Here is a 26,499-nt window from a genome sequence, read left to right as displayed (position 1 = left end):
ATCGTCCATAAGAACACCATCCGAATCACGACCAGCTCTAATGACAAGCTCGCGACCGCCGAACACCTTCACTCCCAGATCCACCCCGACCCCAGGACCACACTTAGAGGCACCCTCATATACAGACCACCAGGAACACGCACGCAATTCAGCGAAGACATCATTGACTTCATCAGCCCACATGCCCTCGCCTCCGAGAACTACATACTACTGGGAGACCTCAACTTCCACCTGGAAAAGAATAACGACAGAAACACCACCAACCTTCTGGACAATCTCGCCAATCTCGGACTCAAACAACTCGTTGACACCCCCACCCACCTGGCCGGACACACGCTCGACCCCATCTTCACCTCCAGCAAGCACATCTCCTTCGATCTCACCACAGCTCTCCATTGGACGGATCACAGCTGTGTTCACTTCAGCTACAAAAAGACCACGTCCCACAATCCCCCACAACCTATTCCTCGAAGAAACTGGAACAAAATCACCACCGACCAACTCTTCACATCACTTAACCAAAACCCTCCTACCATATCATCGGACCCAAACCTAGTTGCTAACAAACTCACACATTGGATCACCCACAGCGCTGACGAACTAACACCCTTGAAAAACCTCCAGATCAAACAAGGCAGCAAAAAGGCCCCCTGGTTCAATGATGACCTTAAGAAATCCAAGAAATTATGTCGTACTCTCGAGAAAAGATGGAGAAAAAACCCAACCACTGATAACATGACCACCTTCAAGGACGCCACCCGCAAACACCACCAATTGATCCGATCCACAAAGAAATCAGCATTCAAGGATCGACTCAACAACAACACCCACAACAGCAAGGAACTATTCAACATTGTCAATGAATTTACCAACCCCACCGCCAGCACCAACGACATCACTCCCTCCCAAGACCTCTGCGACTCTTTAGCCTCTTTCTTCCACAACAAAATCGCCGACATACATAAAAGCTTTGAAAACCATTCCGAAGAACAGTCCATTCCACCCACCTCCGAACCAAAAGAGCACTCTCACAACCTCTGCGCCTGGAACCCAATCACTACCGAAGACACCATCCGCCTGATGAACTCCATCCACTCTGGCTCACCAACCGACCCATGTCCCCACCACATCTTCAACAAAGCAGATTCCATCATCGCACCCCATCTCCGCGATGTCATCAACTGTTCCTTCAACTCCGCAACCTTCCCGGAAAGCTGGAAACATGCCGAACTCAGCTCCCTTCTGAAGAAACCCACAGCAGACCCCTCTGAACTTAAGAACTACCGCCCCATCTCACTCCTTCCATTCCCTGCTAAAGTCATTGAGAAAGCCGTCAATAACCAGCTCACCACCTTCCTTGAATCCAACAACTCCCTCGACCCCTCTCAGCCCGGCTTCCGAGCCAAACACAGCACCGAAACCGCCCTCATCGCTGCTACAGACGACATCAGAACGCTACTGGACAACGGAGAAACAGTTGCCCTTATCCTACTTGACCTCTCCGCCGCCTTCGACACAGTCTGCCATAGCACCCTCATACAACGCCTCAGCAACGTCGGAATACAAGGAAAAGCTTTGGACTGGATCATCTCGTTCCTCGATGGAAGAACCCAGAGAGTCCGCCTCCCCCCTTTTAGATCAGAAGCCACCAAAGTCATCTGCGGCGTACCACAAGGATCATCACTCAGCCCCACCCTCTTCAACGTCTACATGAGTCCCCTCGCATCCATCGCGCGACAACACAACCTCAACATCATCTCCTACGCAGACGACACCCAGCTGATCCTCTCCCTCACCAAAGACCCAAACACCGCCAAAACAAACCTACACGAAGGAATGAAAGAAGTAGCCGAATGGATGAAGAACAGTCGTCTAAAACTAAACTCTGACAAAACAGAATTCCTTATCTTAGGATCATCCCCCTCTGCTTGGGACGACTCATGGTGGCCACCGGCCCTGGGTACAGCACCCTTACCTACAGACCACCACGCAACCTGGGCTTCATCCTAGACTCCTCCCTCTCAATGACCAGACAAGTCAACGCTGTCTCATCTTCTTGCTTCAACATCCTACGCATGCTCAAAAAAATCTTCCGTTGGATCCCCACCGATACAAGAAAGACAGTCACCCACGCACTGGTCACTAGCCGACTGGATTATGGAAATACCCTTTACGCCGGAACCACAGCCAAACTACAAAAAAAACTCCAACGCATACAAAACGCCTCAGCCAGACTCATACTGGACATCCCCCGTCAAGCTCACATCTCCAGTCACCTGAAAGACCTCCACTGGCTCCCCGTCAACAAGAGAATAACGTTCCGCCTCCTCACCCACGCACACAAAGCCCTCTACGACCTAGGACCCGAATACCTCAACACACGTCTGTCCTTCTACACACCCACCCGCCAACTACGATCGTCCAATCAAGCCCTCGCCGTAATTCCGCGCATCCATAGATCCACCATGGGAGGAAGATCATTCTCCTACTTAGCGGCCAAAACCTGGAATTCCCTCCCCAATCACCTCCGCCTCACACAGAACCACCTCTCCTTCAGAAAGCAGCTCAAAACCTGGCTTTTCGATAAGTAATGCACCCACCTTCCCTTAAGCGCCTTGAGACCCCCTAGGTGAGTAGTGCGCTATATAAATTACTGAACTTGAACTTTAACAAATGGCATGGGAGGGGGGCCACAAAGCCGCCTCCCCTTTAGTTTATTGCTTTTTTTTTAATGGAAGGGCAGCCCTGGGGGATGTGGTCCCCGGGGGCTAGAGGTGGCCCAGGGGAGTGAGGCCACGCTGCCCCCCTACCGGCAACAATTTTTACCACAAGGCCAGGTCCTGGGGGATTAGGTCCCCGGGGCCAGAAATGACCCAGGGGCATGGGGACCCCCTCCCTGCAAAAAAATAAATAAAACAAAACCAGGCCCCGGGGGATGGGGTCGCCGGGGCCAATAGTGGCCCAGGGATTGTGGATTTCCTCTCCAAGGTACATAAACTCTTTAATAATTTTATTTGGCAGGATAAGAAACCGAGAATTTCCCTGAAAAAACTTCAACTGCCAAAAGTCAAAGGGGGTGTAGGTCTACTAACTTTAGATGCTACCAAACGGCATTCTTGTGCAAACAAGGAGCAAATTGGTTCCTTAACCAACAAGAATACACTCCTGTGTGGGTTCATGTTGAAAAATCCATCATTCACAACCTGCCTCTCTCCGCTATAATGACTATGGACTCTTCAGCCTTTACTCAATCAAAATATATATTTCTCAACACTAGGCGGGCTCTACTTAGCCTTAAGAGACACTGTAAAGCTAAAATAAAATTCTCCAAATCAAACCTAGCATCGTTCTGGTTTAACCCGGCTATAAAGGATGAGTGCGGAATTCTCTTTTGGGAGGACTGGGCTAACAAGGGTCTGAATTTGATGCGGGACCTTTACGACAGAACTTCCCTGCTACCTTTTGCCACCTTACAATCGCAATTTGATCTCCAACCGCTCAACTTTTACAGGTTTCTACGCCTTAAAGCACTTGTCTCTGCCAGAGCCATTGTCCCGCAGCAACCCACTCTATGCACCAAGCTAGCTCATCTTATGTCACAAGGCCACATGGTATCAAAAATATATAAACTCATATCACCGTCACCACAGAAAATACATAGAAAGTGTGAGAGGGATTGGGAAAAGGAAACAAACTCCTCTAACCTGGTTTTTGATTGGGACAAGATTCATCTCACCCTTTCTACAATAAAATATCCCCGATATTATCCCAGACCAAACTTATGTTGATAAATAGATCCTACTGGACACCTGAGAAACTCTTCAAGCTCAAACTTCTGGACAGTCCCCTTTGCTGGCACTGTAAAGCACACGCGGGTAACATGGCGCATATGTTCTTTTATTGTCCGTTGCTCCAAACATTCTGGGATAAGATCTATGCCTACATCCATCGCACCTTCCACTTCAGTCCACCTAGGGACTTCTCATATATTCTCCTAGGCGCGATTGATCCGAACATTACTAGGGAACATGACAGATACCTCCTAGACCTTATGCTAACGCTGGCTAGCAAAATTATCCTGAGCAAGTGGAAGAACGCTTCTGACGTCTCCTTTGTGCACTGGCAAGAATGGCTAGCTTCATTGAGGGGTGCGGATAACGACGTTTTACATTCCTCCCCCTGGCAAAAGCCTCACGCCAAACTATGCAGTTTGCTTGACTCCTTGGAACTCTGTTATGACCCACCTTAGATGCACTGACAAAGGCTTGCTATGTCTCTACATGACCGCTGCTGCTACATTGGGCATTACTCCCGACAGGTATGACGGATGTCCGGACACAAGCAATTTCTAACAAACCTTGTTGCTGTCATTCCTTTCTCCTTGTCTAACCTCTAACCCTCTTCTTCCCTCTTTGTCTTCTTTGTCTTCTTAGTTCCTTCCGCTCCAAGAGACAGAGAGGTATGTTTGGATATCTGAAACAATGCTTCCTCTGCTTGACAATTATATGACTCGCGGTGTATTTCCCACGGATGTGTTATGTTACTGGCATCTTCTTATTTCCTGCTGACCACATTGAATGTAATTATCCAGGCATTGTTCATTGTATCTATCCTGCGAGCTAATTATTGCATGACGTCCTTCCTTTTCTTTGTACTGTTATGTTTTTGTACTTTAATAAAAAAGATTTGAAATAAAAAAAAAATGTTAAGAGAAGGCAGGCCACACAGCCCCCTCCTAAAAAACAAACAAGAAAACCGAAGCTGGATCTCGCCGTAGGCCCGCCCCCTCCCTGTACCACTTGAAAATACGCCTTCTGGCGCGTTTTGGGTTGGGGGATGAAGTCCCCTCGCATCTTATGGGTCCTTAGGGGCCAACTAACCCACTAGGTACCTGCAGCAAGCACCACACAGTGGGATTGCTGAGAGGTGGTCCGAGGCCACTCCCTTTTTTACACCACTTTGCAAACGCGCCTTGTGGCCATTGCTGATGGGGCAATGAGGTCCTGTTGTGCCCTGAGGCCCTCAGGACTAAAGTGAACTTCATCCCCTGAGCAGCAGTGCGCCAGGAGTCGCGTTTGCAGAATGGTGTAAAAAGGTGGCGTGGCCTTTGAACACTCTCAGCAATCCAGCTGTATGGGGCTCACTGGAGGTAACAGGAGAGCTAGTTGGCCCTGAGGGACAGGGGACTGTCGCAATTAAAACTCACATGTGATCAATGGCAGTGGTCTGCATTTTCGGAGACTCTGGCTTTACTGCCTCACTGATGAGTGATCCTATCCACTTTCGGGTACTCACTGACACCCAATGTGCTCCTCAGCCCTTACCTCTGAGAAGTGTGGCTCAATGATTGGAGCGGCAGACCCTGATGCAGAGGTCTAGCCCGGGACCAGGGTTCAATTCCCCGCCTCGGCGGGACTTGGGCTCAAAATTCCACGGACCTGATAATTCTCGCCTCGGTGCCTATTCCAATCATGGAGTCCCACTCTGCAACTCTGGGCAATAGCTTGCTTAATCTCCACAACGGCCCCCACAACGCTAAGGATGCCTGGCCTCCACCTTGGGGGTGCCCAGGAGTGGACGCCTCACAGGGAAAGCCAGGATGGGTTCCACAGCGGTTTTCGTACAAGCGCCTTGAGACCCTTGCGGGTGAGTAGTGCGCTATACAAGTATCAATTTACTTTTTAATTTACATTTACCTCTACGCTCAAAGATATCAATTTATAATAGGATCTTCCAGTTAAGCCGTAGGCTAGTTAGTAAATTCTCTCTCTCTCAATCTATGTAGCCTCCATTTGTAACTGCTTCGACTGCCTACTCTTTGGAGTGCAGCACGTTGGCAATCAAAGTCTTGTATAGATCATGATTACTGGACTATTTATACTTCACAGATGTGCCTGCGATTACTCTCTGGCATACTTTTTCCCTAAAACAGCAGTCTTCAGATAGTAACTAGTTGGCACTGAAAGTCTATGTACTATTCTATTGTGAGTTAACTTCAAAACTGTTTATCCTGAATTTTTTTAATGGATCAATATTGCTGATTTTTCTTTATTCCCACCACCTACAAGTAGTGTAATTGTTTTGATTTTCATTAGTAAATCCCCGTGCAAAAGACATTGCTACCTGCGCCTGGTTATAGTTTTTATGAAAAGTACGTCAAGTTATGAGAAAAAAACCTTTAACATCACAAATTCCTTCACTGAGCCTTTCTTCTCAGTCCACTTTACTTTCTCTCCTAACATGTCTCTCACGAATGTGGTCCCTCTTCTATCCTTTCCAGCCTCTCATTCCCTCACTCTAGTGGACCTTCATGCTCATACTTTATGTTAGACCTGTCTGCATCTGGGGGTGTTCTAACCATTATTATTTATTTTTGTCACCCTTAGTCTCCCAGTGTTTCTATTTTTATTTTTATGATTCACCAGGATTTTTCAGTGCTGTCAGGGGGCTAGGTGTTCCTTGACTATGACGCCATTTTCCCCTTCATTCTCTGTGAGGCCTAGTTAAGCTTCTGGAAATCTAGGGACACTCAGAAACCTAAAATGGTGTGCACCAACTGCCATAACGGACATCTAAGGAAGGCAGACCCATAGGCTAACATGAGGAAGGTTCCAGAACCATCTTGTGGCTTCTAGGGGTCTGAGGCCAGCCTATAAAAGGCCAGTGACCAGCAGCCATTTTGTGCATTATTAGGAGTGACCAGTGTGGAGAGAGGCGACTTGAGGAGGAGGATAGCGCACCAGTAGTAACAAGATCGACCTTTGGGGCCGGCTGTCGCGCTACTGGGAAGTGCCCCCTTCTGGGCTGACCAAACCCCACTGTTACAGCGATCATATTCTGAAACCAGGGACTCTGTGGCGAGTTCTGTGAAGAACTGTGACTCTTGAAGTGTGGCTTACCAGTGACCTGTCAGTCCCACCCTGAAGGCCGTGTGCAGAGGGGACGAACTTGGACACAGCGTCAAGCTGACTGGCCCTGAATTCAGGAGGCAGGGAGCAGAAACAGTCGCGTCTGCAGCACTCGAGTCCGACATCCACTTTGTCAAGAAAAGCGGCGGAATCAGCTGTTGACCCTACCTGAAGGTGACGCTGCCGCCGAGTGCATCCCCTGACGCGAGGTCGGCAGAGGAGGAAGAGCCCAGCTGACCCGTGTTGTTGTCCGAAGGAATCCGTGGAAGCGCCGGAAGAGGCGGGGAGATTGCAGGAGGAGGCTGAGCGGAGGCGGAGCCCTGTGTGAGGAGGCCGGCGGCGGTAAACGAAGAAAGACGACGGGCGCCCAAGAGGTGGGACGGAGGCAGAGTCAGGAGTGAAAGGAGCCGGGCGGAAGAACGCCGCTGGAGCACCTTCGGACGTCTTCCCAGCCCCAGTGAGCAGCCGTGGAAAGTGCGTCGGAGCAACGAAGCAAGTCCCGACGAGAGAACTAAGCCGAGGCTGTCAGCTCTCTGAAGTAAGCTGGGAAGAGTTCTCTGGTGGGGAGGGCGGTGAAAAGTAACGCTTCCCTCAGAGGCGCTTCCCCCATAGTGCGTGGGCTGCACACAACGAACACCTCACCGACGTGTGACTCTGTAGACTGAAATTGACATCTTAAAGCTGTTACGCGGTGGAACTTCCAAAGGGGACTCTAGAACTGTGGCAATTGAGCGGGCAGGCCTTACAGGAGGACAGGATCGGGCTGTGGGGCAGTGTTTGATCTGAATGGCAGGGGGAAGCTCCCATTGAAAAGGAGTAGGAGTAGAAACGTTCCTAGTAACCCTGTGTGCTTAGAGGGGTCTAGGGGGCTAAAAGTATTGAGGTTTTAACTACCCTGTCTCCTTACAGATAACCAGCTGCCTAATCCAGTTGCCAATGCATCAGTAAGGTCCTCTTGTTGAACAACTGTACCTCCCAGCCATTATTGTCTTACAGTTTCTATGGTAATGTAGACTTTGATTCACTTACAGGAAAGTGTCATTGAGTCTGTTCCAAATGTAAAATGAGATCAAATATTCAAGAGTAAGGCTAACAGTGACATTTTGATATCTGCCAAACAGAAAGAGGTGGGGGCTAATATATTCAATGAAAGTATTGTAAAGATTACAACTGTGAAAGTGCACTATTGTAGAAATTTTATGTGTGAAGTGGTGAAACACTATTGCAGAACCAAACAAGAAACCATAGCTTTCTTTTATAAAACATTCGTATTTTTCTAATTGGTGTGGTGTCTCTTATTTTTAGTGGTAAGTTATTGGGTTACTGTGAGTGGGTCCTGTAAGCACTTAACCAACGCCTTGGAGGTTAGCTGTTCCCCCTACTGTGCCAGGCTACCCTATGTAGTCTAGGATTCCCTAGGTCTAACACTTTATCTCTTACTTTCTCTTTCTAGCTTCTCACTTTCTTTTTCCTGTATTATCTCACTGTTTTCTTTTAACTCTCTTCCTCTTTTTCAACACCCTTCTTTTCTTTCAATCTTGTTTTTTTCTCACTTTTTTTCTCGCTTTTTCTTTTTATGTCTCACTGTCTGTTGTATTTTCGCTCTCTTGATCTTGTTCTCTTCTAGCTCTGCTGCTCTTTTTATCCCTCTGTTCTTCTCTCATCCTCATCTTTGTCTCCTTTTATCTCTCTCTTTATTTTTGCCTTATTTGCTCTTCTTCTCAACCATTGTCTGCATCACCCTCTTTCTTTCCTCTTTTTCACTCTGTTCTCTGATACCTTTGGGTTTCCTCTTGCTCTCCATTCTCATCTTTCTCTCTCTCCACCCGACTTGCAGAGTGTGCACCTTTAAGCACTCTGAATAAGGGGGACATCATATCTGACAATCTCTGGCTGATATCCATCATCTCACAAATTCTAAATGCTAACCTTTGACTTTTTCACTCTATTCTATAATTCCCTTGATTTTGCAGTCACTTTCATGTTAATTTGTTTCTCTTTTGCTCTGGTTCTTACCCTATTTCATTCTCTCATGCTATTTCTCATCTAAATGGTACATTGACGGCTCCCTTCTCACTTTCACGTGGAATGAGACAGGGCGGCCCGTTGTCGCCTCTGTTGTTCATTTTAGCCACGGACCCACTAATACGGCACTTCCAAGAGAAACACCTTCATAGGTGTTTACACTTCACCACCGGCCCATTGTTAGTGTCAATTTATGCAGATTACACGATTTTATATGTATGCAACCCCCAGACTAATTTGGATCCCCTGGGAGACCGACTTGGATATTCCGATCACAGACGAACAGTGGGCTGCCTGCTGTGCAGTCACGAAAAATGTCTCCCTTAATAGCCGACACAAACTAATACACTTTAAGTTTCTTCGTAGGATATACATTACCCCCTCCAGACTCCACAGGATAGACCCTGCCAGACTGCACCATTGTGCAAGATGCAACACTCCAAATGCAGACTTCGCCCACCTCGCCTGGACCTGTCCACGCAAACACTCATACTGGGTAGGAATACATAAGATAGTGAGTGGCTTGGTTAAGGTACCGATGACCCCCTTGCCCGAGATTGCTCTGTTGGGATATGTAAAGCAGTTCCCACCGGCAATTCGCAGGTTTGTTGCCATAAGCTTACTACTGGCCAAAAGGGAGGTATCCATTCATTGGGGTGGCAGAACAGCACCATCGATAAAGGGATGGCTGAAGAGCATGGCGTCCTGTTCCACAAACAGCGACCTATACGCAATAACGGTCCCCCCCACCTCCAGGCCCAAAGATATCTGGGGACCTTTCAGAACATACCTAGAGGCGCAGCGACAAGACCCCCTACCCAGAATGAACAGGGCATAGTCCCAACAGGGGTGGGTTAGACTGTCCCGAGATACATGTCAATAATCAACTACACCGGATGCTAAACTCCTTTTTTGATGTCGGTACAGTTGATGTATCCCTATGTCATGTTTGTAAACACCGTTTATGTGAATTAGAGTCAAGAACGATTGTAACAGAAAATATGTTAGCAGCCGAGGGACTTGCTTTATGTAACATGTGATCACTCTGCGGCATTGATTGAACCCTTGGCAGTGTGTATTATGTCTACCTGTACTTGCCAAAGGATTTTACTTGTCCTAGTGTACTTCTTTACTCAAACCTAAACGCAAAATAAAGTTTAAATAAAAATAAGGGGTAAGAGCTCACTGAAGCCTACCCTACGCCCACACAGGAGCAGCAATCATTAGTGAAGCAGGTGCAAGGAAGCTCACCAAGGTGCAATTTCTGTAATCAGATGTAGGATAGATATATAGCCAATCACCGCTGCATGCAAGACCGTCTGTCTATCAGATCGGATAGATGGCTTTGCATACCCGACGAGACTACATGCTAGGACTTATCAAAGGCAATAATCCTTTCATGATTTTATCTGACTGGATGCGATGGTGATTACCAGCTTATTGATATTGCATCTCTTAATAAGAATAAGCGACTTGGTGTTCTTCAATAAAACTATTTCAATATGGATCGAAGGAATTAAATCAATCATGAATGATACGGTGATTGCCTATATATCTATACTACATCTGATTACAGAAATAGCACCTTGGTGAGCTTCTATAAAAGACTATTCCAACCCTGATGAAGTCCATGTTGGACGAAACACGTTGGCTGGGCTGATGCATTTGAGTACAAATAAAGAATACATTGAAAAAAAGAAATCTCAAGACTCTGCGCTGTATTTTCTGATTTGGTGGAACTTATAATATTTTGTATAGTTTTCAAAGGAAATGAGGTTTAATTACATGCTTGAGCATAATTGATTTAGGAATCTAGTAATAACTGTATGCTTTTTTTCAGAATTTGACAATCCTAGTCAGTATAAGGCACAAGCAAACCCCATATTTAAACTGTGGTCAACCCCCTGGTAGCTTGGCACGGAGCAGTCAGGCTTAATTTAGAGGCAATGTGTAAATATTTGTGCAACACTTCAAACAGTAAAACAGCGTAAACAGCACATAAAATCAACACCAGGTTAGAAAAATAGAGCTCAATTTAATCAACAAATCGAAACCCAAAGACAAAAATCCAATCAGTATAACCGGAGATATGAATTTTTAAAGTATAAACTTCTATACAGCACCTAAAAACATAAAGCGTCAACCGAGGCAATCTGGTCATGCTGGACCAGGTTAAAGTAAAAAGTTCAAGCTAATCACGATGGAGCGCGAATTAGATAGAGCCCCAGATTAGTTCAGCTGAAGGTTTTACCCTCTCAAGTTTTGAGCCAAGAGCCCCGTTCGCATTGGAGAGGGTCGCAGGGAGTAAGGAGAGAGTTGATGGCGGTGGTGGACATGGCACAAAGAGCAGGCCAGGTGTCGCAGAAGTTCGGGCTGGAGCTTTACGTTGTTGGTCTTCCAGATCGATTGATGCTTTCCGTGCAAGGGGATAGGCGGCAGGGGCTTGTGCTGAAGTTCCGTGCGAGCAGTGGGATTCCGGTGCGAATGGGTTCATTTCCACTTATGAAGAGTTCAAAAGCTTGATTTAGGAGCCCACCGAACCACAGCAAGGGTCTAGGGCCTGAGAGGCACCATTTGGGAGCAAGGAACACGCTGAAGACTGGTCCAGGCACTTCCACAAAATGAATGGGAGGTCAGGAATAGCACCAGCCCTTACTGCACAAGCTTCTGTTGATTGTAAATACAAGAGCATGGCTTTAACCCGTTTATTGCGGTGGCAATTCCGCTGCGATGTGGGCGTTCGAATGCGCGTCCGGGGCCGTGTAGGCCAACGGACGTGCGCAGCACTACTGAGGTAGTGCTTGCGACGGCTGTTGGCCAACGCACGCACGCAAGGTTTAAAAAAAATATTTGCTGCAAACCCCAGATCAGCCAAATTAAAAGATGCTCATGTGGACACACTTGTGTCAAAAACTTATTTTATAGATGCGGTCAGCAAGTGGGTAAAGTCTGTGGTTGCGGTGGCTCAGGAGAAAGGTAAGAATGTGCAACTTGAGATTCGCGGACTACGGCGGCACTCAGAATCATGCCTGAAGCCTCCAAAAGCAGCCCGCCGGAGCCTGAGGAATTGCCAGTTCTGAGTTGCAAGCTGCAACAGTCTTTAGTCTACAGACCTGAGGACGTGTGACTGGGAGCCCCAAGGCCACGACGAGCCTCCAACAGCCTGGTCGCAGGGCATTGGATTTATTTAGGCATTTTTTTATAGCGCATACTTTACCCAGCGCAGTCAGAGCGCTTTACAATAGAGCGAAGTATATAGGATTAGATATTATGGTAACATATTTACAGAGTATAAATCCACCAAAAATTACACGATACAAACTAAAGTTGGAGCGATTAGGGTTCCAAAAAAACACATTCCAGAGTTGAAGCGTAAGGACAAAGTAGTCTCCAGTGAGGAACACGAAACAGTCAATGCCTCCAGGTTGTGTAGGTGTATTGTTTTGACCCCGCCCCCACAGCCACTGACCACGCCCACGTGCCCCGCCCCCAACTCACAGACCCCGCCCCTACTGCCACAGGCCCCGCCCCCACAGCCACCACACCCACATGCCCCACCCCCACATTCACTGACCCCACCCCCGGCAGAGGAGGAGCATTCACACCCACAGGCCCTGCCCCCCACAGGCCCTGCCCCACACCCACAGGCCCCGCCCACACATTTACTGACCCCGCCTCCAGCAGAGGAGGAGCATCCACACCCTCAGGCCCGGCCCCTACTGCCACAGGCTCCGCCTTGATACCCACAGGCCCCGCCCCCTTGCAGGAATCATAAGTTAATGCTGTTCCACCACTGCCTCGAGGCCTTGCCTCCCTTTACCTCTCTTGTGGTTTCGAGGGGGCAGTGTCGGCCTGGTGGAGGGGACACACCCAAGGGCCCCGCGTGACAACAAATTGTGCACGGGACAAGGGCCGCCCTGATGATCTGTAGCTGCGCATGCGCAGGACACTCGGTTTGTCACAAGTGCGCATGCGCAGGATGTCTGCTCGTTATGGCCGCGCATGCGCTGAGAATAGCGAAGCACATAAAACTGTAAGAGTGTGTAATTGAGCAGCCCGCAGGGAAGCACGGCATGGAGAGTCCAACCGAGAGGGGGACGCAACTGGGACCGTACACACTGTCTTCCATTCAGAAAAACAGAAAACCCCAGGACTTAACTAAGAGCGCGGCTTAAAGAGGTCTTGATGGTTTAACAACTGCGCATGCGCTGGTGACAGACACTGCGTCCCGCAGCGGAGCACGAGCTAAGAAGGGCCTTGGATTAACAACTGCGCATGCGCTGAGAACAGACACCTTCAAGAGGGCCTTGTATTAACAGCTGCGCATGCGCTGAGGACAGACACTGCTCCCGGGCCTTGGATTACCATGAGCTCCTCACTGCCATGCCAGGGACACTGCAGCAGCATCTCCAAGCAGCAGGTAGAGGGAGCACAGAGGGGTGAGACTCTGAGACACACGTGCAGACAATCAATCAATAAAATCTATATTCAATCTCTTAAATACAGATCATAAAAGCACAATTTAAATCAGTGATCAACAACCAGCCCCAGTTCATAACAAGTTAAAATTCTAGAGCAAGTAGAATCATCTAAAAAGAACATCAAATAATTTTTACAGGACATTTTATCCCATAAAGTGCATTATGTGCCTCATAGACCGAATCCAGTTAGTTTACATCAAATTACTCATTTCTGCATATAATTATTAGTTAAAACCAACCTCGCGCCTTTCTACTTTTCATACAGGCCCACAAAAAGGTGGCTACCGAAAAACAGACAAAGGGATCAGGCAGAGATTTTTTTAAAGTAATGTGCCAACTGGCATTGTTTAAAATTGTGGCGCTTTAAAATCGAAAGGATAAAGTCTTCTCTTCCTGTCTTATAAAACCCACAAAACAAGACTAGGTGCAGGTCACATTGGGGGGAATGGTTGTCGCAGGGGGCACAGCATCAAATCTGAGTGTTTGAATCTTCTTTCCGTATAACCTAACCTCAAGGGGAGGAGAGTCAGACAAAATCTCAGTAGTTCCTATCCAGCACGTAGTGGTTCGTGCTAGATAGGAATATCCGCCCTCTGGCCCTTTTTCTGTAATTCCTTTCCCTGCGAAGATAATGAGCCCTCCGCATAAAAATCTCAATTAATTTCTGTTTTGAAATCTTCCTGCATTCTGTTTAATCCTTAAATAATTCTCCCAACCAAATTGCCATTAATTCTGATTCCACATAACTCAGCCATCTGATCTTATTGTAATGGTCCAATTTTAAACAATCTTTAAATATGTTTTGTATTAAATCGGCGCTAGTCTAATGGTATGTAACATATAAGGTAATCCCAATTCTATATGTAGGATATCATTTGAATAAGTGGATGGTACGGACACTAGGGACTTAAAAATGATCTTCAGGTTTTCGGAGACAGTCGGCAGGCGCCATACCCCAGACTCCTGCCCCTTATGTGGCTATTGCCTTCATCTTGGCCTGAGAAATGTTTTTAATTGGGTCAAGGGAGCTAGCGTCTAACTTTTGGAGAAGGCCTTAATAGCTTTCAGACTCCTTTCCATTCCTGGTGCTCTTGCCGATACCAGGTTCTCCCAAGTTTGATTTTTATCAAATAAGAGTCCCAGGTATGAGAAGGACTCTACCACTTCCATTTTCTGGCAATCCATATGGAAGTGTGGGGATTTATCAGCTTTGCCAGATCCTGCAATAATGACAGAAGATTTTGTATCACTTACTTTAAGGTCCAGCGAAGCCATGAATGATGCATTTGTTGTTATGAGCCATTGGAGAGCTTCCCCCGTTCTTGCAATTAACACTGCATCCTCGGCATAAGCTAACATTAGTAAGGGGTAGGTGTCAAACACGGGCACGTGAGAACAAAGGATTTCTGGGTATAAATATTGGGACCCTGCTCCCATGAAATTATATCACTTTGGACTATAAGAAGAAACCTTTACTGAGGAGAGGAACCTGAAGAAACTGAGGAGAGACTATTCCCAAGCTGAAGTGCTGCTTGGGGGAATGGCCTGCAGTGGTTGCCTTACTGCCAAAGGAAGGAGAAAGGAACTTTGTACTTTGCTTTCAACTTGTGAAGGATCTCCAAGGGCTTGGAAAAGAGCTTGCCTCCTGCTGAAGTCCCAGGGACAACAGACTTCACCCCCCAGCTCCCCAGAGTTCTTTGTGAAGTGCCTGCTGCTGTTTTGGGCCTTCTGAGGAACTGCGTGTCGCAAGGGGCTGAAAGCGCGACTCAATGAGACGTCGTCGACGCTGCACCTGCCGTCGCAACTCCGGAGAAAGGAGGGTTCGCCGCAGGAACTGTCGCACTGCACCGCATCGGAGAGAAGCGTGCCGCAACGAAGCGGATCGCCGTCGCAACTCTGGAGAAAGGAGGGTGTCGCCGCTGGAACTGTCGCACTGCACCGCATTGATCAAGAGCACCTCGCATCCCCGAGAAGCGCGCCGACGTCCGAGCTGCGGCCGTTGCATCTTGGATGTATCCGCTGTAGTTGTCGCATCGAGCGGAAGCTTCACGCATCGTGGGAGAAGAGCGTCGCCGCTGGAGCTGTTGCCGTCGCATCATAAGGGTGTCGCCGCTGAAGTTCACGCATCGAACCAAGAGCTTCTCGCATCCCCGAGAAGCGTGCCGCATCTGGAAGATCTTCACCTCTTTATTTCTTTGCCCCTGAACTTCGCCGCATTTCCCATCGCTGCGACATTGCTTGTCGTGGAAGCGCAACGCAACCTAAGGTACTTTGACGCAGAGTGTCGCATCTAAGAACTGAACTGAACTAAGCTTAAATCTACTATCTTAAAGTAATCGTAGTGTGTATTTTTGTTGTTTATGGTCTTGTGGTAACTCTATATAAAGTATACTTATTTTTTAAATAAATCCTGTGTGGTGTCCATTTGTAGTGTTGTCACTGAGTTACTGTATGTGGTCACAACTGCTTAACTTACAACGCCTCTGAAGTAAAGCCTTGCTGCTCGCGCCACGCAACCTAGAGGGAGAGCAGGGGTTATTTTAGGTGTGTAATCCCCCTTAACCTGAATAGAGGAGAAGATCCCTATTTGTCACAAGCACCTACCTGTGCCAACTAGAGACCCCCAAATCTAACACCCCCCTTGATTTTGTTGCTCGAACGGTTCTGGCAGACTTTGACTTCTGTATACCACCACCCTTTCACCTCTTAACTGGCGGTTCATTATTAAGATTAGGGTGGGTACAAAGGTCGAGCTACTTAATAAGTGTATCGTTGAGGGAAAGTATAGTGGGAAGAATTTCCAAGAGGCTTGGTACCGGGTTCTCAGATGGAAGTACTTGCAAGGGCTGAGTGGTAATATTATCGACACTTGTGTCCCCTAAGGAGGACTGCATCTGGTAGCAAGAGGCTCCAGTGATAAACACCGCTGAGTTAATTCAATTTCGTGCACGAGTACACTTGTTGCCCTAGTTAAGAATTCCTTGTGTGTCCAAGAGTTCTCAGGCAACATTAAAAATGTAAAGATGCCTCCTGTGAATAATATTTCTGCTGGAGCGAGATCAGCGTTTTGTCTAGTGGCAGTTTTCCCTCATCATGAAGTAGCAGAGAAGGGTAATATGACTGTCAGTCAGTCAAACCACTTTAATCAGTTAATTAATACCATACAAGTAAAATTCAAATAACCCAGTACACAATAAAAACATTTAAAATCCAAATCACAACATGTGAGCAAAAAAAATTATCAATATTACAAAATCAATTTCTAGGCATAGAAAAACCCCAATAGCCAATAGCACATAGACAGACAAAAGGACTACCACATATGGGGTATTTTCAAGAAAGGCAGCAAAAAAGGAAAACAATGATTGTATGTATATAGTTGATGCTTATGTAGCGTTTATCATAGGGTACCTTTTTTGTCTGAGACGAACGGCTGCTACTAAGAAGCTTGCAATATTAAAAATCTCCCATGGATCAATCAACATTTGGAGTTAACTTAAAGCAGGTTTAACCTGTACAAAACCTTTTTTCTCTTAAAATAGGAACTAAGCACTTCCTGTGAATCACAGTATAATGGTTGCAAAACATTATAAAATACATAGTATCCTATGGTGAGAAATTGTCACAGATACACGGACTCAAATCTTCTTGCCTACTCCATCCTTGAGAATTACCTAAAAAGAAGTGAGTTAGGTTAAAACAGAACCTAGTTAAAAGCAAACGGTGGAAGGGTTTAGTAACAATTCTCAGGTACGGTTCAGTCCGAGGGGAGGTGTTTGACAAAAAATAAGCCTTTACTGATGGTTTAAGTAGCTCCCGCTCCTCACGCTCCACCGACACTCCACCGACAGGAAATTCAGGAATTGGGTTTTAATCCAAGTCAGGTCCTCTTTTTTTATCGATCTCTTTTTTTAAAAGATCTGGGTGCCCCAATTTTAATAGGCTGTGCTTAACGTAATAAAGCCACAGGATACTACTAGCTTTCTCCAGAGTGATGCAGTCCCTAATAATCTGATGGTTCAATGTTGAGTCTATATTAACCCCTTGGATGCTAATGACAAGGGTAACTCGTCATGGAGTTTCCATTGATTTCAATGGAAAATACATGAGGAATTTGCAAGGGCCTTAGCATCCAAGTGGTTAAGCCAGGTCTTGAACCGAAAGACCACTGGGGCCAACCTCATCAAATCTGACACATAACTAACCCCTAGCAGAATGGACAGAGAATGGTGACCATATGTGTTTTTTAAAGCACAGAGAGCGGGGAACGTTGTATGTGCCTCGGAGAGGTTACTAAGAAATTAATTGGCATTCTATTAGTGGCATGTGAATTAAAAGAAAGTAATGAAGTGAGATTTCCTGGACATTTGCCTGTTCGTCCTGAACTGGGTTCTAAATTCAGGGCACCTGGACTTGGCTCTACAAGTTTCCTTACCCTTGTCCTGAGGAGGCCAAGAATGATATAAAGGCCGAAACGTGTCCGTGTCAGCAGTCTTTGACAAGAGGAGTCTGATTATAATTGATATATCTTTCTGACGAGTGAATTCACATTTCTGAATTAAGGTCTCGAAAGGGGTAATTACCTCGTGTGCATATAAGACAACCTCAAAGTGTATTTCCTTTATTTAATAGACGAACACTGTTTTTTCTATCAAATGGGTAGAAGGAATTTTATGAATTGTATTTTGGGATGTCTACTTATTTGTAGTTTGCATATATGTTTGTATGTCCAAAAAGATGATATCAAAATGAAAAAGATAATATCGAAATATTGATGACTAAAAAAATTATTACAACGATAACTAAAAACGATAACTAAAAGTTCGTACAAAATGTGTCTGGTATGTTATTTTTTTTAAATAAGAAATATGAACTAACAACAGGACTATGTACTGTTAATAGGGATATATAAAGTTCCCTATGTTTAAGTAGATATACACATATCTTTTCCTCCTTGCCAGCAGTTTTTTCTTTACCTTTTTGTAGTACTTTGTCCAGGTAGAGGAGGGTCATTTGGGTAAACCCCTACATATTTTCTGAATAATGTAATAAAGCCATGGGATACTACTAGCTTTCTCCAGAGTGACGAAGTCCCTAATAATCTGATGCTTCAATGTTAAGTCTAGATTAAGCCAGGTCTTGAGCCAACGGACCACCGGGGCCAACCTCCTCAAATCTGACGCATACCTAACCCCCAAATCTTGATCGATAACAAAAATTGAAGTTAATTGGGGGATCGATAAGAGGGTATGCAAAAAATGTATTTTCAACTTTCTGGACCCCCTCCATATACTTTTAACCCCAGATGGGTAATGTGACTGCTATAAAGAACGTGTTCCATGCAGACAGTGGCGGCTCCCCCACTGGAGCGTGGGGGTGTCACCCCCTGCTTTCTCGACGTGCGAGACGGCAGAAACATAATGGTATTAACTATCATTTTATGTTTCTGCCTTCTTGCACGGCGAGAAAGCCGAAGTGCCGTTTTGGGGTGGGCGGTCCTGCTCCAGGGCAGGGGAGAGTGGCTTGCCCACTGTTGTGCATGCTGAGTGTTTGGTCGGCTCCAGGGCCGACCAAACAGTCAGTATGTACAACAGTGGGAAAGCCACTCCCCCCTGCCCTGGAGCAGGACCGCCCACTCTCTCTTTTTTCTCTATTAGGCTGGTGCAGCGGCCTACAATGGAGAAAATGGCCCTGGTGGGGCGCGCTCCAATGCGCCTCACCACTTGTGATTGGTGGAGCCTGGAGGAGAGGGACGCTGCCTTTGCTGATGACGAGAGCGGAGGCACAGAAAACGCAGGATGGTGGGAGCGGGAGCCGGGACCCATCCAGAAGCGGGACAATAAGTTTCATGTAATATTTTGTTTTTATTAAATGAACTCCTCCCCCCCCTCCGTCACGACCCCATTTTCACCGCCCCCCCCACCCGCCCGTCATGCCGGCCGCGTCTGGAAGTAAATCTAGAAGGCCTTACATCATAATTAAGTTGTTTAATGTGACTAAACAACAATGGCCTTGAGGAAACCCTCCACGCGGTAGCTACTAAATATGGTAATTCACTCTGGGGCTCAAGCATGGAGGCAGGCATAATAATCTGCAGCGATAACGCTGTATCCATGAAAAACAATGTTGTACAGGGTGTGACATTTACACGTCTTAAGATATGCAGAAATGTGGACAGGTTGTAGGTATTTACACTGCATTTGTCTGTACCATTCCCGTGCATCGTCCAGGCCACGCACCCTACGCGCCTTTGATGGAGCAAGGTTTCGCATATTACGACTTGCTTGGATTCAAGAACCTTGAATAACTTATAACAATGTAATTCAACTTGTTTGTCTTACTAATTTCCCTTTATTCTGACATTTGGGTGTCCTAGAGACGCTTGCCTATGTGTTTACTAACTCAATAACGTTTGTATCTAAAAATGGCCGCTGCTTGGCGGCTTTCTTTCTGCGCATGCGTTAGTCACACTCACGTGACGTACTTGCAGTTCTGGTGGGAATCTGTGCGCTTGCGCATTGGCTTTTAAAATGGCTGTTGGTGTCCTCACATGGTGAAGCTTGCGCTGATGTTTCACGTTATTGTCTGTCTGCACTAAACTCTCACGCCATAGTATATTATAAGTAAAGGGGTATAGAGTAGCTATTCATGGTATACAGTGTATTCATTTATTTCTATGTTTTAATTTGTTTTCGCTTACTTTTCATTTACCGCGGTATTGAGGGGCTGATGGGATGCTCGGGAATCCATATTGAAATGCTGTTCTGCGCATGACAGTCTTCGGCCGGTGACATTGAATGACTGCCAACCAGAGGTGGCAGCCAAGACGTGCCTGGGAAGATGCACCTTCACCCAGCCGAAGAAGCCGAACTGTACTGCAATTGATACATTTGTAATGTTTTCATTGTATTCTGTAGAGTATCTCATGGGAACCCCAAAATCACTAGGCGGGCTCAGAATATGTAAATGTGAGCTTGTAGAAGTGAGACATGATTGGTGTGTTGACCTATCCTACTCGGGGACCAATCGAAATTGGGGATTCTGACACTTGCAACATTTGGGGGGTGGTACACTGACCCGAAAACAGTATAACTAGCCTAGGTTTAGCTAGAGAAATTGTCCGACTTGTCTGAATAGCTGACCTGTCACTGACCCAACGCACTCAATAGGTGACTGATACAGAGCGCTGCGGAGCACTCTGTCCGAAATATACCATAGACTCGAGAGGTTTTACTAAACCTTAAATGCTGGCGGAGCACTTTGATGGAGAATTCGCTAACCCAATTGGGGTTCTGACTGATAGCTGCAGAGAGGGTGGAGCGCAGGCGTTGCTTCCAAACTGTGGGTGCTGGTCGTTCCTTGGTGGTCCTGTCCTGATCCTAATCTGGGTTTCCTGTCCTGTCCTGGGGTGTCCATTCTACACCTGCTGTCCTGTCGATGACTGTTCTTCCTTGGGGTTTATCCTGTCCTTAACTGACCCGTGGCTGGGGTTGGTCTTCACACCAGTCTAGGTAAATATAGTGTCGAAACTCTATACTGCACCTTTCTATTTTTCTGTCTTTGCTTCAATAAAGACATACCTTTGCATATGTTAATTTTCCATGCTTTTCGCAATCTACTATATGAAGAGTCATACATTTATTTCACATAGTATGTTCTTATGTTTCCCCACCTTTAGAGCACATTCTCTCCATACTGTTTATGAATTATAGATGTGGTTTACAATTTTTCTCGTAGCAAGCTGAATTTGAAGAAATGTTGCTATAACTATAGCGTGTTCCTTTTTTCCCAATCCTATAGATGTATAGGGTTCTCTAAATTTCTCACCCATTCTTCTGAAACATTTCCCCATAGTGAAATTCTAGTATGTGCCTAAATTTGCCCCATCTATAGTTTATTCAATTTCTTTGGTTCCATCCCTGCAAAGCTTGAATAGCATTATTCCCTGTTCTTACCTAACATTAGACTCATAAATGGTTGCCCTGATTTACTTTGTATATGGTTATGTGATCTTTATTATCTTGATCATTGATTGTCTACTGGTCGTAAACTGTATGCTTTCTGAATCTGAAACCTAGATAAAGTGTTTTAAACCTTTCGAGTTGGTGGTTATTTGATGAATACAAAGAAATATAAAAGTCGGTATTTTGTTGCCTGCCTTTCTTTTACAGCTAGCTCTCTGATCCATTTGTGATCATAGGTACCCGTAACGGTGGATTGGTAAGTCGGGTACAGTAAAAATAAATAGGAAGGAACAAGGGTTACTGGTAGTAGAGTGCAAGGTCACCTGATTTACGTATATGATATATTGAAGTTTATGGGCCCGATAAATATATGGTGAAATTGTTGGTTAGGTGACCTGCGCGCTCTATCACCTTCATGGCCCCCAGGTAGAGTCCAGGCACTGGGCCAGCTGCATAGAATGCCGCCCTCACCTGTCACAGCTGCATTATGTGACAACTGATATCTGTAGAAGGGTAGTATACGGTGCTTTCCTGCCTGCCACCCACTGGGCTTACCTCGCCCCTGCTGCTAGGATCAGGATTCAGCTAATGAGCAAGGCGAGCAGAATATTCCCAGAGAGGCACCTAGCGCCCACTTAATTAATAATTAAAAGCTCGGGCCACCGGCCGCTGAATTCCAAAGACGGCGAGGCACAAACACCGTGTGGGAAAGCTGCATGGATAAGTGAAAATAAATATTTGAAGGGAACAGAAAGGTGTGGGTCACTCAAGGTGTGCCCAGCCTGCGGCAGTTGTGACCCTGTCGTATGGCTAAACACACACAGCACTGCCCGCCGCTGCAGGTGTAAAGGCTGGGGAGAGGCCTAGAACAGAAGGGGAGCTTTGATTTGTTAACAAAAGAAAGAGGGCGGTGACCCGTGGGCCTGCTATTTAACTAACTATGTCTGCCACTGCGTTAGAGTTCATGGTGGCCCACCACGGGGACCAGTTCTTTTAAAGTACTAGTCCCCGGTGCGGGTGTACAAACATTCCTTCGAGCTCGTCATGGCGGTGAGTGAAATCAACTTTTGGTTACATTCAGAATGCCTGGAGCAGAAAGAGCTGTGAGGGTGTGTGATAGAGGTGAAGGCCAAGTGGACTCTGTGCTGAACGACGAGCACGCAGGGGAATGAGCAGCCTGGAAGGGCATTGTTCACCATGCCGGTGTCTAGCGAGATTCCTACTACTGACCGGTTTACCCAGTGCAACATAATACGCAATGGAGCCGTGTCCCATTAAAAGCAATCCTTCCTCGTTTAATGTTTTTGGGCAACTTAACTTTCCTTATGACGAGAGTATCAAGTCTGCTTTGATAATTTAACTTGCGTTTTTCTTAGACCGCGTACATTGTCAGGGCACTCTTAATTTCCATGCATGTTGGCCAGTCCTGGCATGGATTCGTCGTTTTAATAGTTGGTGGGTGTAATCAATGGATGGTGCACGGACATGATAAAATAGCATTCACCCTAATGTTCAGACTCGCTTGTACACCCAGTGCTTTACTTATAAGAGGATAAGTATGGATTTAGTGGGTCCTCTCCCAAAATCAAAAAGATGATATATCTATATACTGGTTATTGTCGATTATGCAACTCAATACCCAGAAGCATTTCCCCTACAAACACCAAGCACAAAAAAAACATCAGTGAAAAGTTACTAGAGTTGTTTTCGAGGGTAGGATTTCCAAGAGAGATTTTGACAGACCAGGGTACCCCCTTTGTTTCTCGTTTAATGAAACAAGTCTGTAAAACCTTGAAAATTACCCAAATAAAAACATCGGCTTATTACCCTCAGACAGATTGTATGTGCAAGCGATATAACACAACCTTCATGCTAACCATGGAGAAAATGCTAACCACGGAAGGGAAAGAATGGGACATGTTGTTGCCACTCGCCCTCTTTGTTATTTGAAGCCAGGTTCAGAGAAGCTTGGGTTGTTCTCCCTTTGAACTTCTTTACGGGAGATAGCCACAAACCTTGCTAGAAATGACAAGAGAAGCGTGGGAACAAGAGAAACAAGAAGAGACAGAACACCATCTAGAATACACCCAAAGCCTAAGAAACCGCATACAGAAATTGCGAGATTTTGCTCACAAAAACCTAGAAAAAGCTCAAAAAAGCCAGCAGATGTCTAACAATAAAGGAAAGAGGTGACAACAGTTACAGGTCCATGACTGGGTGCTCCTATTCCTACCTTCCTCTATACGCCAAAAACGGGCAGAATGGAAGGGACCATATGAAGGTGCTGAAAGGATAGGCCTCACTACTTACCGGTTACGCCGTTCCTCAACCAAAACCCAGATATACCACATAAATCTACTAAAGAAATGGTTGTGAACCCTCCCCAACGACACCCATTACGTTTTGTCTGACTCAAAACCCATTCCTTCAACATTGAATAAATTGCCCATAAACGAACATCTAACAGAGGAACAAAAAGTGTCTCTTCAGACCCTCTTAGAGTCCTTCTCCTCCATCTTTTCCGACCTCCTGGGAAAATCAACAATACTCGAGCATGCCATTGTTACCCCACCAAATAAAGTAATAAAACAAAACCCCTACAGAATACCAGACGTTAGGCGGGACGCAGTTCCTGACGAAATAGAAAGCATGTTACAACTAGGAGTCATAAAACCTTCCAGCAGTAACTGGTCTCCCCCATTGTCATAGTTCTGAAACCTGATGGTTCCATCCGTTTTTGAATAAAGGTCCGAGCAGTCAATACCATCTCGAAATTTCACTCATACCCGTCGATGAATCGAGAAATTAGGCTTAGCCCAATATATAACCACATTCGATCTTACAAAAGACTATTAGCAGGTACCACTTAAACAGGAAGACCAAGAAAAATCTCCTTTAGCACCTCTAATGGGCTATACGAGTTTACTGCACTGTGTTTTGGGTTACACAGAGCACCAGCGACGTTCCAAAGACTTATGAACAAAGTTTGCTCCCAACATCAAGAGTACTCCTTAGCCTTCATAGACGATATCATAATATTTAGCCCTAACTTGGAACTACATCTCGTCCATTGTGGGAAGATATTCCAAGCACTTAGGACTGCAGGGCTCCACGTGAACTCCAAAAAGACCAGGATAACCTTCACCAAAGTCAAATATTTGGGCTATTTATTGGGAGATAGGGTTATTGCTCTGCAACAATAGAAATTGAGAGCAGTCTTAGACACCCCCTTCCCTACCAGCAAAAAAGGCATTAGATCCTTTTTGGGCTTACAAGGCTACTACCGCCGGTTTAAACCCAATTATTCTGAAATATCAGCACCACTAACCGACCTACTGAAGAAAGAGAAAAGGAACTAAGACTTGGTAAATCCTCCCCAAGCCACCAGAAAGGCATTCCACGAGCTCAAGTGAGCCATAACCTAAGGCGGAGAAACCAGCAGGGAAGACCGGAAAAACGGAGAACACCGAACAGCCTTCTGAGAGAGAGAACTGGAGCCTTGGGGAGGTCACAGCTTGTTGGCGAGCGGAACACCCGAACCTGGCGGAGGAAGGAAAGTCTAAAAAGAAGGAGACCAGACCTCACTGAAGGATGTGGAGTCGCCACGGACCCGGAGTGACGTGGCTCTTACCGGTGTGTGGGCGTCTACAGGCTTTTGAAAGGAGCTGAGTCAGAGAGGGACGGGAGGGGAGGCTGAGGGGTGAAAGGGACCCAGGGAAAAGGAAATAAGTAAGATGGAAAAAAAAGACAAGAGCAGAAATCATCGGCTACTCTTTTTCTTTTGGTTGCTCCAACCTCTACCCCCTTCCTTCACATTGATGCATAGCTATTATTTATCCCTCAAATCCTCCCTTGATTAAACCCTAAAGCAAAAACACTTACCTAGGTCTTTTCCTTCTGTCCGAGAGACGACGGCGGCCGAGGCACACCTAAGGGACTGAAGAGGAAGACCCTGTGGGAAAGAAGAATACAAAAGAGACAATCAATCATTGTGATTTCCTGTAATACTAATAAAAAGTGTATACCAAGAAATTATTCAATGCAGTCTGCTCCTTCTTGACTGACTCTTCTACAACGGGGAGTTACATACTCTCCCTACAGGGAATGTGAGACAGACACACAGAGACCAACAGACACACACAGACACACACACAGACACACACAGACACACACACACAGACAGACACATACAGACACACACACAGACACACACAGACACAGACACACAGACACACACACACACAGACACACAGACAGACACAGACAGACACACACAGACACGCACACACAGACACACAGAGACCAACAGACACACACACAGACAGACACACACAGACACACAGAGACCAACAGACACACACACAGACACACACACACAGATACACACACAGACACACACACAGACACACACAGAGACCAACAGACACACACACACACAGACACACATAGACACACACTCGGGAAAGCATAGTAGGAAAACGCTATATACAGTTGTTCTGTGCTTGCATATGTACATTGTTTTATAAAGATGGTGGAACTATTGATTTGAATGCACTTTCTTTTCTTAAGTCACAAATGTGAAGCAGTTCAGAGTCTGGAAAGCCCTGCAGCCCCTGCCCTGAATGCTGCCTCTCAGTGTCCTGAAGATGCCCCCGGGCTCGTGCGTCACCCTAGGGTCAGAGGCCCCCCTCACCTCTGCTCGAGCCCCGCTGGGGCTGCAGGGTCTGGGGGAGGGGGGAGGGGGGCACCGGGGGCCCGGCTGCCTGTGAGGAGGGGGCCCGGTGTGTTATTCCCCCTCCGAGTGACGCGCGAGCTCAACAAAACAAAACAATGCGTCTCACTTCTGGGCACGCGCAGAACCGCGCGTCACAGCTGCGCATGTGCAGAGTGTAGACATGACTTCCTATCGCCGAGTTAGGACCTTGCACGGGGTACGGACTGTGAACTGCCCTGCACAGACGACGCGAAGCCTCACTGCGCCTGCGCAGAGGAAAGACATTTCCCCCAGAGGAGCGGACCGAGGAGCTTTGCATTTAAATACCTCTCACCCTGTGCTGTGGCGCGAGGCGCCTCGCGCTCTGCGGCGGGAGGCAGTTATATCTCATTCATTGTGTCCCCGCG

The 26,499-nt window shown here is 46.4% G+C and overlaps 1 long non-coding RNA gene across 3 annotated transcripts in view; it reads right to left on the bottom strand.

Annotated features, from left to right (window-relative positions):
- Positions 1-26,171, bottom strand: part of LOC144807956 (uncharacterized) — a 55,103-nt gene extending 28,932 nt beyond the window's left edge. For 2 of the 3 annotated variants that reach the window (XR_013606539.1, XR_013606537.1), the window contains exons 1-2: positions 26,072-26,171; positions 25,261-25,330 (exon numbers count right to left, since the gene is read on the bottom strand). This is a non-coding gene — a long non-coding RNA (uncharacterized LOC144807956). Of the gene's footprint in view, positions 1-25,260; positions 25,331-25,892; positions 26,048-26,071 lie in introns of those variants that run through there. The other variant, XR_013606538.1, reaches the window with a different exon arrangement.
- Positions 26,172-26,499: the final 328 nt, after the last annotated feature.

This window comes from Lissotriton helveticus, chromosome 1_2, assembly GCF_964261635.1.
Source record: "Lissotriton helveticus chromosome 1_2, aLisHel1.1, whole genome shotgun sequence".
NCBI classification, from domain to species: domain Eukaryota; kingdom Metazoa; phylum Chordata; class Amphibia; order Caudata; family Salamandridae; genus Lissotriton; species Lissotriton helveticus.
The sequence above is the reverse complement of the archived record's forward strand: the minus strand, read 5'-3'. Positions and strand labels throughout refer to the sequence as shown.